Raw genomic sequence first — 15,210 nt, 5'->3', positions numbered from 1 at the left:
CTTTGTAGGTAAAAATCCAGAGAACTCTTTATCCTTTGGGGAACGTCCTAGTCTTTCTCCCTCAGGATACTTGTGTGTGGCAGAGGATACTGTTCCCACTAAGTGTTTCCACCTGTACATCCCAGAGCTAAACCCCATCCTGTTTCAGTTACAGGCTCAAACAATAAACATAAACACTTTCTACATCAGGCTAATTTATGGGATCTGTTTTCCTGGCTTTCCCCAAGAAATTCCACTCCAAACACATTGAGAATGGGAAGAAAAAATCTGTTCTTAGAGTCACCATAAAAAGTATGCTATTGATTTAAGAAATTCATATTTTCTAAAACTAGTGATTCACGTTTGTGCGTGTATCACACTGCCATCCACATTTACAAGAATAGTCGGAATGGTCGTTAGGAAGGACTACACTGACTTCTTACAGCCAACTGCAAGTTCTTTGTGTGAATGTTCCTTCTTAAGCTTTATTAAAAAGTTTTTGTGCCAGTGTACAAATTGCACATGTGAATCTCCAGGAAACTCGTTCATTTTCCAATTCATAGCTAGTGTTGCTCCAATACTGACACTTATCATCAAAGTGTTAAGTAAATCGGCATTAACCATTGCCTGGAACGACTGAATTGAGAAAAGTTTCATTAATTTCTCATTATTATTCTTTACTGTGCACATGAGCATGTAATTTTAAGCTTTCATAATATGTGTGTATTGTTTAGTATTACAGACATTCACAGCTGAAAAGCAACTCACAGATTACTTAGTGAGACCTAATCGTATTAACTTTACACTTGAAGAAAAGGAATCAAGACAAACACGTCTTCAATGGTTTACCCAAGACCACGTTGTATCTCATGTCATAAATTAATCCAGTCTTTAAAACCCATCATTTCATTTACCCATCCATTCATTTACTAGGTAAGTATTTGCTGTGCATCTCCTGTGTGCTAAGCATCATGCTGTGCTGTGGGAATACAACGATTAAGACCCAGTCCCCTGCCCACGGAGAGCCCTGCGCGTTTGTGGATAAGACAGGCAAGCCGGCAGGCGATGACAGAGTCTTGAGATAAAGTCACATGGCTACACCTGGCTGTTCTCTAGACGCCTCAAAAAGAGGAAGTGATTCAGGCATTGAGTGTTCTGGGACGGACTCATCTGATTTTTAATACTTCATTTTTAAAATGGTAAGCAACAGAAACGTGCTTTGACTTAGGGAAATCCAAAAACCTATATTTGATTTCAGATTCTGCTGTGTGTGTCCTCTATGACCTTCAACAAATGACTTAGCCTTTCAGAGTGTCCTCATCTTTAAATGGGGATAATAATATGAACCCCAGGATATTTGACAAGATTATAGAATAAATACAGAATCCTAAGTACCAAGTAAGTAATTGTTGCTATTCTATACACTTATTTAAAACTTAGCCTCTTGGGGAAAGCGTTAGGGTAAAATTCAGGCTTCATCTACACCCGTGTCTTTCAGGATGGGGGAGAAAATGGCAGAGGGACTCAAACACAAGGCTTAGCTCCCACCTATTCTGTGCTCTTTCCACCCAAATACATGGAATCAAGCTGCCACGGAGGCAGAAGCTTGGGGAGAACAGGAAACAAAAGCGCAGAGATACTGAGTTCAAGAGTGATTGCAGGCACTGCAGTGTTGGAAGAGGTGTGGGGCTGGACGGGAGTGTGGGGACATGTTAGAATATCACTCTCAGAGGAGTTACCACAAAGAAAAGCTGTCTGTCTGATTTTCACATCCCATCACTCAATTTTCTGTAACCTACAAAATTCATGAATATGTACCAGTTCCCCATTGCACTAGGTATTTGGGGGAGCTGACCTTGTATCCAGATTCTGATAGGTGAATAAGTCCAACAACACCTTGACTTCTTAAATTCTAACTCTGTAAATTTGCAGATGCGAAACTAAGGTCCAGAGAGGTGAAGTGACCGACTATAGTCATTTAGAAGACACTGAGATGGGCTTGCATGTGTGAGGACTTTATAAAACCATGTGAGAGAGAGAATGGGTGGGGGGCAGGGTAAGGCCTTGCAGCAAGTCTGACCCAGCGAAAGAGTGAGGAAGGTAAGGTTGGATGGCAGCGTCCCAGATGGCCACGCAGCCAGAAGAAGGTTTAGAAAAGCTGTGAAGCAAACGTCAGAGAAGCCCTGGTCTTCCAGGACCGGCCTGGCCTTAGGGCCTCTGACGTTCTCAGTCATTGGCTGGGAGAACCAAGGAAAAGCAAATGTCGAGAGACATTTCAGAGGCAGATGCCACGGTTTTTGTTCACGTGTGCTTCCATAATTGGGGCTCTGTGCTACTCATGGCCACCGGGGTCCACCATGGGTAGGGGTTCTCACTGACCGCACATTGCAGGAGCAGCTCCTCCAGGGCCCTCGTGGGGCTTTCTGCAGAGGGAGACACAGCTGAGGGAGGCAAATGGGATGGACTGTAGACCACATTGCTGTGGTCTACATTGGTACTAATGGTACACATTAGTGCCAGCCCCAGCTGGTACTAATCCTCCCCCAGCCCTGCTACTCATTGTAAATGTCCCTCACCCTCAGCACCTTGGCAGGGCTCAGTGGCTTGTCTGAAGGCATGACCCGAAGGATCACACCCTTGGTCATCGTGTTCTCATCCAAGCTTGCTGAGAGCACCCACTCACCTCTACGGCGGAACCCGGGTATACTAGGATGCACCGGAGTGGAGCCCTGGGCGTGTCCCTCCCTGCTCCACTGTGTACAAGAAGCAACCACAGCTCCTCTCAATGACCAGGGTCCATTTCCTCGGCCAACTCCTGAGGACAGCTCCAGAAGCAGGGTTACTTGGTGTCTCACGGTCAAGTAGCCTGTCTTTACCAAGGCCAGCAGTACATACAAAAAAAAAAAACATTTCTCAAGGCTGCATAATTCTCTGTTGCAGATGGCAAGTCCTTGCTCCAGCGTCCCAGGAGCCTGCGTTGTGGTTCTTCTGTGGAACTACTGGGAGCTCTAGGCTGCCTCTGTTCCCTTCTGAAGCCTCCAGCACCATAGGGTCTGCAAGATCGTGTGGCCCCAGCAGCAGGGATGAATGTACCACAGCGTGGACCCACGGCAGAGCGCTTTCCTGCCCGTGGGTGACACCTGGAAGCCTTCTGTGTCACCCACAATCTAGGAATGGGATGAGGCGCCACCAGAACCCGGGCACCATGCTTACTTCTTTGCAGTAATTGATACAAAACGCAGTGACTTATCTTTTACTGTGGAGCAAAATCCTGGCACTTTGTAATTTCTGGTCCCTAAAATCTTCACTGGAGTGGTCAGTGCCCGAGTCTTTGCAGGGTTTACCCCCCACCTGCAGGAGCACGTGTCTTCCCAACTCTCTCAGTGCATAAGCCCCCTTTTGTTTCTTTTGCTCAGTCTGCATGAAGTCATTGATCATTACAGTGTTCTACAGTTCGGCCAGGCAGTCCAGGCCTGTTCAGTCTATATCATGCTGTGTTCAGTGTTGGTTCCTGCCCGTGGGTTCCTGGTCTCACCTCGCTGACTTCAAGGATGAAAGCAGCAGACCTTCCGGTAAGTGTTACAGCTCTTAAAGATGGCAGGCACCCAAAGAGTGAGCAGCAGCAAGATTTATTGTGAAGAGCAAAAAAACAAAGCTTCCACAGCTGGAAGGGCACCTGATCGGGTTGTGGCTGCTGGCTGGGGTGGCCGGCTTTTAGTCCCTTATTTGTCCCCACCCATGTTCCATTTTCGTCCTATCAGAGTTCCTTTTTTCAATCTTCCCTGCGATTGGCTACTTTTAGAATCCTGCTGATTGGTCCATTTTACAGAGCACTGATTGGTCTGTTTTCAAACCTCTTGCTAGCTACAGAGCACTGATTGGTGCATTTTTACAGAGCGCTGATTGGTGCATTTTACAATCCCTTTGTAAGACAGAAAAGTTCTCCAAGTCCCCACTCGACCCAGGAAGTTCAGCTGGCTTCACCTCTCAGTGCCAGGAGGCACAGAGTTCAGACAGCACTGTGGCTAAATTAGCAGTGCATATCATCAATCCTGTGTGAGCTGTCTCTGATCCTCTTTTCCAAATGGAATGGTCGAGCATGCACTGGCAAACTAAGAGGCGCATGCCCCTTTCTCAGGGCTTTGCTAATCTGCTCTAGTGGCTGTGATCTGGGCGACTGCTAGGTTAAGTCTGGTAGTAGTGGTAGTCTACATTCGTTCTCTGGGATCCATACAGTTTCTTCAGGGGTCAGCCTGACGATTCGATGGAGCAATGATCGGTACCAACACTCTGCATCCTTTAGGCCCTTAATGGTGGACTTCACTCTGCCTTTCTTTCTCATGTCCTGCCGAGATTCAGCGAGGTTGAGGGGGCAACTTCAGGGTTTTTCACTTTTTCCAGTTGGCCTTTCCCACTATAATAGCTCTTATCCCACAAACCAAGAACCCTAATGTGGGAGTGGCTCCACCTGCTCTGTAGTTCGTGTCTCACAGTCCACTGAGGAACTGGGAAAGACCATTGCTGAAGCCACAGACCCGGCAGGCCCACTGCGAGCTGGACATCAGCCAGATCCAGTAATGACTTGGCCCCCAGGTCTCCTACTCTACCAGGAAAGCCAAGATGACTCTGGAATCTCTGGGTATCCCTGGCAACTCAGACCTTGTGCCCAGTAGTCTTTGAAATGTCAGGTAATTCCCCGTCCCCAGTGTAAAGTCACATGAGTGAATGGCCACAGGTGCCCTTGGGGAAGGACTGGGGGAATGCGCGTAGCTGGTCTCCATGCTGCAGGGTGCTGCATTCTCAGGACAAGCCACCTCTTCAGTCAATGGGTTTCGAGTCTGAAACTGGGTGTGTCTGGGGACGGAGCAGGAGGCTTGTCTTGGCTGTGGAGAGGTGGTCCTCAGCCTGCCGCTCCTCTGTTCTTCCCTCTTTACCATTACTATTACAGGCATAGGGTGGCACCCTTGTGGGCCTATCTGATGCTAAGAACAACCTGCTCTATCAGCCATCTCCAAACTCCTTGCAGCTCAGGCCCCCCTGGCCACCCCTCCAACCTTGCTGTTCATCATTGTCGTGGCCTCTGGTTTCGAGCCCCCATTACTTTGGGGCCCCATCATCCCCAAAAAGACCCAGGCTTCCAAGAGCAACCCCAGGAACTTTGCTTCATTTCTTGACATCCTATCTACAATGTTAAATCTCATATTCAGGAAAAAAATTACTTCTAACTATTGCTTATCTGATTTACAGTCTGATCAAACAAACACCCTCAAAATCCAATCCCAGGCATACTCCCCTGGTTCCCATGTGGACACATGCCGGCTGGCTTTTCCATTATTGGGATGAAAAGTCTTTTCCTCCCCTCTCAAGCCCAGCATATTCTCAGCTGGGTTATGTTGGGCTTGAAGCCTAGCTGTGCCCTGGCCTCCTGCAGGGGAAGATACCTGTTGCTTATGGGGGAAGCTTCTGCACTTGTACTAGGATATGGCGGGGCCACCTCTGCAATCTCGGAGGACTCACAGGGACTGTAGAGTCAACGTCCACAGGGAACGCCATGCAGAGGTTTCCCCACCAAGGTTCTGCCTCACAGATCACAGAAATGCCTGGACTGAGCACCCACACCTTTCTGGAGCTCTGACACTTTCACAAGTACCTGCTGTTCAACTGCATCTGCCCACCCGTGCCAGGTGATGAGGGTCTCTTCAGAAGCTATCCTTGAAGCTCTCTGCCTCTCACACTTGACCTTTAACTGCTAGTTAATACAGCCCAGCCTCCTTTTCCTTCTGCAGTACATGAATTCAGCTTTGCAATAGCCAGTCAACTGTGCTGTCTTCTTATAGACATTGTTCCCCCAATATTTTCCAAATGCTTCCATCATTGCACCTGTCTCTGCATTATCCTCCACTGAGTGGTGTTTCAAGGCCCACCTCAGCGAAATCTTTAGCAATCGAGCTGCCATCCCGCATCAAGGAGGACCTGAGTCCCTGCCCTTCCACCAGTCATCATGGAGACCTTTTTACCTGCTAGCTAATTCATGATCTAGACCCAAACCCACATTTTGTCACCTTTTTTCTCTGACCACTCTGGGTACCACTCCTGTGAGTCTGGGTCTTCTGAGAAGCAGAAGTCTGCAAAGATTCTAGTGGGAGAAAGGCTTGCATGAGAGAAAGTGGAGATGGCTAAGAGGCAGCCCTCCTGCCATGCAGGTATGAGCCCCAAGATAAGGACAGCGAGACTGAAGGTTGGGTGGAAAGTCCCAGATCTGTACCCTCTGAGGAGGGCCCTGTGGGTTCCTGTGGGTCCTCACCAAAGCCAGCACTCACAGCCGCCCGTCTCTCCTTGTTGGCTGGCTGCTGTGGGGAGCACGGCCTTGGCCCAGGTGAAGGGCAGGTGTGCAGGCCTGGCAGGGGGACTCTGGCCAAATGCACTCCTTGGCTGGAGCTGGGTGGGTGTGGCTTCAGCGCCACAGAGGAGCTGGGAACACAAGCCACCCTTCTTCCTTCCCGAGTTCTTTCCATGGCCCCTGGAGGCCACTGCACGTGACAACTTCATTATTGTGACTGTAATGAGAAAATCGCTAGGAGTACAAGGACATGAGGAATTAATTTCTGCTCTGTTTAGAGAAGATGTTGAACTTTCTTTCAGTGGCCAAAAGGCAAAGCCCAACGTCATGGCTGAAGAGGTCTGGAGAAACTAGGACGTGGCAGTCACATCCCTCCCCACAGGGGTCACCGCACTGCCTGCAAGGAACTTCCTGAATGCTGCCTCTGCACAGCTGGCAACCAGGGGTTCCGAGAGCTTGAAGGAGCACGCATTCTTTACTATGACACAGCTAGGAAAAAATCACAGTGCTAGGTTAGCTGAGTTAAACTCGGGGCGGTGCTCTGCCAGGAACCCTGCTGTGGAGAGATGTTTATCCAATGTGCTTTCTGCAGGGACCAAAGACAGGCTGATGCTTTTATGAGACGCTGTGGTTTGCTCTTGGGTAACAAATACCAATGAAAAAAAAACAGGAAGCTTCCACTTTAAGATGTTCTAAATGAACTATTTAATATACTAAATGTAATGAGTCGGTCCCCTGCTGACTTGCATTGAAGAACATAAATATGTAATAAACTAAATACATTCTCCCAAGAACAGCCTCTGGTTTACTGTCCTTTTGATAAAACTTCCTCCAAGTGACAATCATTGTCTTTAACACAAATGCACATTGTAGAACTTTCTTGAAAAATAATAATTATGTGGATGCTTTTGAACTAAATTGTGAAATTAATCCCATTATCCTTAAATACATTACAGTTGTATTTTACTTAAGTTGATTTTGCCTGTCCCATTTTTAGATATTTTTAAAAATCTGATTTTCTTTCTCCCTGGATTTTATTTTTTTGTAGTAACTTTACAGTATCTTCCCAAAACCAACCATGCTAAATGGAAAACATGCCTTTGATTAAGAAAAAATTACATATTTTCCATTTATAATAATGGAATGCTTTGTGGTACGATATTCATTGCAAACATTAAGCATATATTGATAAAGTTCAGTTAACACTGACGTGCTTATAATGTTTGGATCATTAAACTGCATCTACTTTATCAGATTTTACTTACTTAAATAATAACTGAGACTCTAGAAACTTTTCTCTAATAACCTGCCGATAGTGGTAAACTGGACCTTTGATCACAAAAATTCTGCAGACTTTCCTGATTTCTGTGATGTGAACACGCTCACCATGGCTCTTCCCAAGCCTCCAGGGTGATATCCTGGGATGTCGGATGGGAAGAGGTGGGCAGAATTTGTTCTCAGGAGTTGGTATGGCTGAGAACAACCCATCCACCAAACCAATTTCTAACCTGCTTTCTGCCTTCCTTGGTTCCGTTGAGTACTCATGGTCCACCTTCTCTACCCTTTTAGCCTACCAAAAACTCTGGCGTCAGTAGCACAGACAAAGTGCAAATGCGCTCTGCCCTCAGGCCTCCTGGGCTCGCGGTGGTGCCAGCACAGAACTGTGGTTACTGGGCCGCTCCACCTTCAACCACCACAGAAGGCCTGTGAAGTCAGTGGCGTTTCTTGCTTTTTGGGTTTGGAAGCTGATGCTCAGTAGGATTCAGGGACTCCCCCAGGGTGGCACAAACTGCCAGGAATGTTCCCTGCCCACTGGGCCTCACCGGATTTCCCTCCTAGAGGGCTGGTCGCAGGGTGAGATTGGGTGAGATTGGGAGGATCAGCAATTTGACTTGGGTCTATTTCAGGGCAAAGCTGGTAACCTTCCTGGAATACGTTTCTTATAAACCTCCATTGTGTTGGATGCTAAAGGGGTCGATGGCACCTTGTGGAAAAGGACAACCCAACGAAGATACCGCTAAAGGAGGAAAGGCGGACGAGGGAAGGGCACAGGGAAGCCCTGGCCCAGCCCAGCCTGCTTGCCTCTCTCTCCACCCTCCCAGCACCACCCGACTGGGGCCAGGATAGGCCACTTCCTCAGCGGGACACCTGTCCAAGTCCGGACAAAACACCAAAGCCCTGTTCTTTGTTCCCCTTTGCACAGCTGAGAAAGCTTGGGAGTTTCAAAAGAAATTTTTACTAAAACATCATTGGAAAACAAACAACAAATGAACAAAGAAGAGACTAAAAGCACGAAAGCCGTCTTCAAAGCACGGATACGGAGTCCTACGGAATCTCCCCACCTCATCACGGTTGTGGGCTTGCTCAGCAGTGCACCCCGGAACCTGGCTGTCAGAGCCCCCACCTTTGCACCCCCTGCCCATCTTTGCCACCTCTTTTCTAGGGAGAAATTCTTGCTACATAAGAGAGAAATGACGTGAGACACGTGGGCTGGTGCCATAGCTGGAAACATGCAGACCTTGCCCTCCAGAGGTTGCCAGGTGAAAGAAATCAGCAGATCCTCAATTGCTCTCCAATTCCAGGGAGCATGGTGGGTAGAGATCAGAATGTGGGAGGGAGCCAGAGACACCCAGGACAGCACCCCAGATCTGCCGTGGTTCAGCAGCATGACTCTGGCAAGGTGATGCAGTTGGGCAAGCCCTGGTGTCCTCCTCAGTAAGATAGAAACACCACAGTGCCTGCTGATGGGATGTGAGGACAGAGTGAAATGGCAGTGCCTGGCCTGTCGTGAGATGAACTCAAGACGAGCTGTTAGTGTCATTACAAAGGATGACTTGAGCTTGACTTCTCCGGGACTCCTGACCTTGCTCCTTACAGGGGCAAATGGCAAAGCATACCTGTGTGTAGCCCTTAAACTGGCACAGCTCTGGGAATTGCTGAAAGGCCGAAGGAACAAGGAGAAATTGTGCAAGTGGAGTTTTCTTTAGGAGCCTTAAGAACCGAAAGCCAAGACAAAGCAGAAATGTGCAGCATCTTTCTGGAGAGGTCATTCTTGCCTAGGACTTCCTGCACTACCAAGAGCAGCTTCCATGCCCCAATCCTGTGTCATCCCTCACGTGCCTCCCCCTAAATAAATAGAAAGAAAAAAATCCTAAGAAAGAAGGGAGGGAGGGAGGGAGGGAGGATGGGAGGGAGGAAGTGAGGAAGGGAGGGAAGGAGGGAGGAAGGAAGGAAGGGAGGAAGGGAGGGAGGAAGGAAGGAAGGAAGGAAGGAAGGAAGGAAGGAAGGGAGGGAGGGAGGAAGGAAGGAAGGGAGGAACGAAGGGAGAGAAGGGAGGAAAGAAAGAAGGAAGACTATTACCCAGAATAGCTTGATGGTTTTAAACACTTTTTAAGTTGAGTTCATTTCCCCCCAATTGTGTCTCACACACTAGACTATAAGTTCCAAAAGGGCAGGGGCAACGTCCGCCCCCATCACTGTCAAAACTCCAGTCCTAGAGCAGTGCCTACCACATGACGCACGCGCAAAATATGTTGGCTTAATGAATAAAGAAAAAGCCAAATCATAAAGCTGATAAAATTGCTAAGTTAGGACTTCCAATTAAAGATGAGAAATAAGGCAATCATCCTGTCCTTATCTCTAAAAATGGCAACAGTGGACAAAAAATCTAAATAAAGTAGAAAACTCCGTTTTAAATTAAGAAAAGGAAACATTTTCAGCTCAAGAATACGAAGAATTTCTGCCAGTTCAAGTGGTGCTTTGACCTGCTGAGAATACTTCCTGGCTGCCTCTACCACATCCACTCCTCTTTCCTAACTGCTCTGACGTCCTGCTGAGTTGCCTTCAATGGGATTGAACTTTCCCTTGCTCAAGCAGTAGGCCCTGATTAGCTGGAGGGGTTGATGTTCTCAACCCTTGGGCTGGGATGATGCGTTCCAGAACAAACATACAGTCCAAGTCAGATCCATGCGGACCTGCAGGACTCAGCTCCAACACTTTGGTTGACCTAGAAAGGCAGTGTTTTCCTACTGGAAGTAAATGAGACTTTGAGTTGGCCAGGAGATCCAGCCAGGCTCTTGAGACCACAATGGAGGGCTTGCTAGAGAATCGGGGCAATGCCGAGGATGCAGAATTAAGAAATAGAAACTGCTTCATGGCTGTGTTGTTTAAGGCCTGGATGAATCTCACTTGAAGCCAGACTTGCCTCTGGGATGCTCTGTGGGGGAAAATAGAGTGTTTACATTCAGGGATGTTTCAGTTGGGTTTTCTAGAGCTTACAAGGGGGTCTGAACTGCAACTGTCCCAAAGTTGACACACACCTCTTGAGAGTTTTACCTTTTCCTGGAGGTGAAGGACCTTGAGGAGTCTGAGGATCCTACAGTGAAAACCAAAGGTGCCGGCACGGATGAGTGACAGGAGCGTTAGGGAAAGGCCATCTCCACCCCAGAGTGTGGGCAGGAGGTTGCCTCTGGAATTCTTGGCCTATTTTCTATGGACATGGCTTCGTAACCTGGAGAAACAGCCAGACAGAAGAAAATGCTAACCTGAGATGTATGAATAGAGAAAAATCAATGGTACCTCACAAACCATTGAGCTAAGAGGCATCTGAGAGTCACTGCCAGTTCCTGTGTGGGCGATCATTTTACCCCAGTCAGGTGAAGCCCCCAAATCTAAGAAAAAGGATTTGTCCTCAGAGGAGAAGACAGAGTAGATATTTTTGGGGGGAAGAAGTATTTGGTGACAGCACAACTGTTTGGACGTTATTGACTGTAACAGCCAGTGCTCTGATACAGTTAGAATGTTTATCCGCTCCACATCTCCTGCTGAAATGTGATCCCCAGTGTTGGAGGCGGAGTGGTGGGAGGTGTTTGGGTCATTGAGTGGGTCCCTCATGTGTGGCTTGCTGCTGTGGCAGAGCTGCTTATTAAAGAGGGTGAAACCTCTCCCAGCTGCTGCCCCCTCTCTCGCCAGGTGACACATCCACTCCGCCTTTGCCTTCGGCCGTGAGTAAAACCTTCCAGAGGCCTCTCCAGAAGCCGTTGCTGGCACCACGTTTCTCGTACAGTCTGCAGAACTGTGAGCCAAATAAACCTCTTTTCTTTACAAATTAGGCACAATGGACTAACACACATTCTCTGCACTCCCCACCGTGTTTTTTGAGCAATTAGCTGGCACTGATAATACCCATTCCAATAAAAATATAAATAATATTCAGAAAGACCTAAGATGTACCACGTGCACAGCCAAGGGAAATCACGAGCAAAGAGCTAAGAAGACTTCACTTAAGAAGAATCACCACAGGTAATAGAATAAAATTTTAGGCAAATACTTCTCTGTACTCTCAAATAAATTGAAGAGTAGACAAGACTATTTTGGGGGAATGGTTGGAAAATACCTTTAAAAAGTTGTACAGGAGATATAAACTGAAATTGCAGAACCCAGAAAAGCAATAGAAGATAACAATATAATAACTGTTACAAGGAAAAAAAATCAGATTATATGCCACTGAACACAGTCAGTAATCTGATAAAATCACCCAATAATAAACTAAGAAAGAAGAAATAGTGAATAAAGGTAAAGTGAGAAATATCTCAGGTAGAATAGAAAAGAACTAAATGGAGTATAATTGGTGTTCTTGAAGAGGTGAAGAGAATAAACAGAAAACTAAAAGTACTCAAATATAATACAGAGGCAAGAAGAGTTAGAACACTTCTAAAATAAAAGGAAAATCTGAACCTGAAGATACAAAAGGAATATTTTGTACCAGGAAAAAAAAAGATACGATATTGTCAACACTAAGGAATGTTTCTGAGCTTTAAGGATAAGGCACAGATGCTGTAGACATCCAGACAGAAAGCAAGTCCTTTGTACAGGACAAAAGAAGGCGAACCTCAAGCATCTCTCCAGGAACATTCAGCATGTAAGATACATGAAAAAATGCTCAGGATTTGGAAAGGGAGAAAGTGTATTTACCCTATTAAAAGAGAAATCAAAATAAAGAATTCAGAAATGCAGAAGTAGCAGAATGAAGGAACTCAGTGTGAACATTACATGTAATTATAAGGCTAACTAAATATAAATATTTAATAAGGTCAGTTTTTAAAACGTAATAGCAATTCTGGTGTTAAATAAATCATTAAGAAATGAGAAAAAATAAGTTTAAAGATTGAGAAAATTATTATTACATAGAAGAATATAACTTTTCAAAGTAATTACAATTAAACTTAAATGTCTGGAAAATGGAGGATGGAAAGTTTTAGTTTTTAGGTTTTTTTGACTGTCATAAACTATTTTCTACTGCATCAACAGCGTAGAAGTTTTCCAATTTCTCTGCATCCTTGCCCACTCTTGTTTTCTGTTTTGTTTTCATAATGGCCATTCTAATGGGTGTGAGGTGGTATCTCACTGTGGCTTTGCAGTAACTATTAGTGATGTTAAGCATTTTTTCATGTGCTTACCAGCCATTTGTATATCTTCTTTAGAGAAATGTCTATTCAAGTCTCTTGACCATTTTTGAATTGGGTTTGTGGGGGTTTCTTTGCAAGTATTGAGTTGTAAGAGCTCTTTATACATTTTGGATATTAATTCCTTATCAGATATATTACTTGAAACATTTTCTCCCATTTCATGTGTTGTGTTTGTACTGTTTCGATGCACAGGTTTTAAATTTTGCTGATGTCCAAAATTATCTATTTTTTGTTGCTGCCTGTGGTTTTGGTGTTGTATCAAAGAAATCACTGCCAAATCCAGTGTCATGATGATTTTCCCCTATGTTTCCTTCCGTGAGTTTTATAGTTTTAACTCTTAGGTTAGGTATTAAACTCATTTTGAATTAATTTTTGTGTGTGGTGTAAAGGAAGAGGCCAACTTCCTTCTTTTTCATGTGGGCATCTAGTTTTCCCATACTGTTTGTTGAAAAGACTCTCCTTTCCCCAGTGAATGGTCTTAGCAACTGTTAAAAATCAACTGGCTGTTTATTATTTTTGGACTGTATTCTAATACGTTGGTCTATATGTCTGTCCTTGTGATAGTAACACACTGTTTTGATTTTGGTCACTCGATAGTAAGTTTTAAAATCAGAAAGTTTTAGTTCTTCAACTTTGTTTTCTTTTTGAAGATTATTTTGACAATTTGAGGTCCCATGAGATTCCACATAAATTTTATCATGAGCTTTTTATTTCTGAAAAAATAATGTTGGGCATTTGATAAAGATTACATTGACTCTGTAGATCAATTTGAGTGGTACTGTCATCCTAATATTAAATATTTCAGTCCATGAACATGGGATAACTGTTCACTTATTTATATATTCTTTAATTTCAACATTTTGTAGTTTTCAATGGAGAAATCTTTCACCTTCTTGGTTAAATTTATTCCTAATATTTTATTCTTTTTACATGATTATAAATGGAATTCTTTTCTTAATTTCTTTTTTGAATTATTTTTAGTGTCTATAAATGCCAACAGAGTTTTATGTATTTATTTTGTATCCTGCAACTTTGCTGGATTTCTTTATTAGCTCTCACGGGTTTTGATGAATACTTTAGGGTTTTCTTTCTTTTTCTTTTTTTTTTTTTTTTTTGAGTTGGAGTCTCGCACTTTAACCCAGACTGGAGTACAGTGGCGTGATCTTGGCTCACTGCAACCTCCACCTCCCAGGTTCATGCCATTCTCCTGCCTCAGCCTCCTGAGTAGCTGGAACTACAGGTGCCTGCCACCACACCTGGCTAATTTTTTGTATTTTTAGTAGAGATGGGTTTCACCGTGTTAGCCAGGATGGTTTTGATCTCCTGACCTCGTGATCTGCCCATCTTGGCTTCCGAAAGTGCTGGGATTACAGGTGTGAGCCACTGTGCATAAGATTATGTCGTCTGCAGACAGGTAATTTTACATCTTCTCTTCCAATTTGGGTACTTTTTGTTTATTTTCCTTACCTAATTGCTCTGGCTAGAACTTCCAATACTACGTTGAGTCGAAATAGCCAAAGCAGGCATTCCTGTCTTATCCCTGATCTTAGGGGGAAGCTTTCAGTCTTTCACCATCGAGTATGAAAACAAAACCATTGTAAGTTAGTAGCATGGTGAGATTGTCCTACTAGCTGTGAAAATATATTGTAAAATGAAGACAATTTAAAAAGTGAGGCATTGGTATACTCATAGGCTGACAAATCGATATGTAGTAAATAATGTCAAGGTACAGAGCCATATCCCCCTGACCTCTGAAAATGCAATATGTGTAAAGGCACAGACTTGAATCTGCAGGGAAAGCTGAGCTATTCAACAAACACAAATTGTCTTCTAAAATGGTGTAGCCAACTGGAAGATAACATAAAGTTGGATTCAAACAATATTAATATATTTTTTTGAGAAATTACAGATAAATCAAATGTTTAAAATGGAAAACAAGGAACTATTAAAAAATAGAAGCAATCATAGCAGAATTTTTTGATTCTCATAATTTTATAATGTAGAAGCAGTTTCTAATATTAATAAAATAATGAAAGTAAGAAAAAAATTGAAAAATTTAACTACATAAAAAGAAATGATTTCTACATGGCAATATCCCCTAGAAAAAAGTTTAAAACATAAACAATAAAAATGATAAAGCAGATTTGCAATTCATAATATGGGCTAAGGATTAATTCCCTGCTATATGTGGGTATTGTATGTATGTGTGTATGTGTGTGTCTGTGTGTGTGTGTGCATGTCTGTTCAGCTATATATACTAGGAATCAGCAAGAAAAAGACTGATAACCCAATAAAAATAAGCAAAATATATAAGCAGACAACAAAAAATGAACTGCAAATTACTCTTAAGCATATTAAAAGATGCTCAACCTCATTCATTACTTTAAAAATGCAAATTGAAGTTACACTGAGATCTATTTTTCA

The 15,210-nt window shown here is 44.2% G+C and overlaps 1 long non-coding RNA gene across 1 annotated transcript in view; it reads right to left on the bottom strand.

Annotated features, from left to right (window-relative positions):
• LOC119626776 (uncharacterized) overlaps positions 1-15,210 on the bottom strand; it is a 150,090-nt gene that overhangs the window by 63,359 nt on the left and 71,521 nt on the right. The gene's annotated exons all lie outside the window — the stretch shown is intronic.

This window comes from Chlorocebus sabaeus, chromosome 17 (genome assembly GCF_047675955.1).
Source record: "Chlorocebus sabaeus isolate Y175 chromosome 17, mChlSab1.0.hap1, whole genome shotgun sequence".
Taxonomy (NCBI): Eukaryota; Metazoa; Chordata; class Mammalia; order Primates; family Cercopithecidae; genus Chlorocebus; species Chlorocebus sabaeus.
Note: the sequence above shows the minus strand (reverse complement) of the source record. Positions and strands in the feature narration are given on the sequence as shown.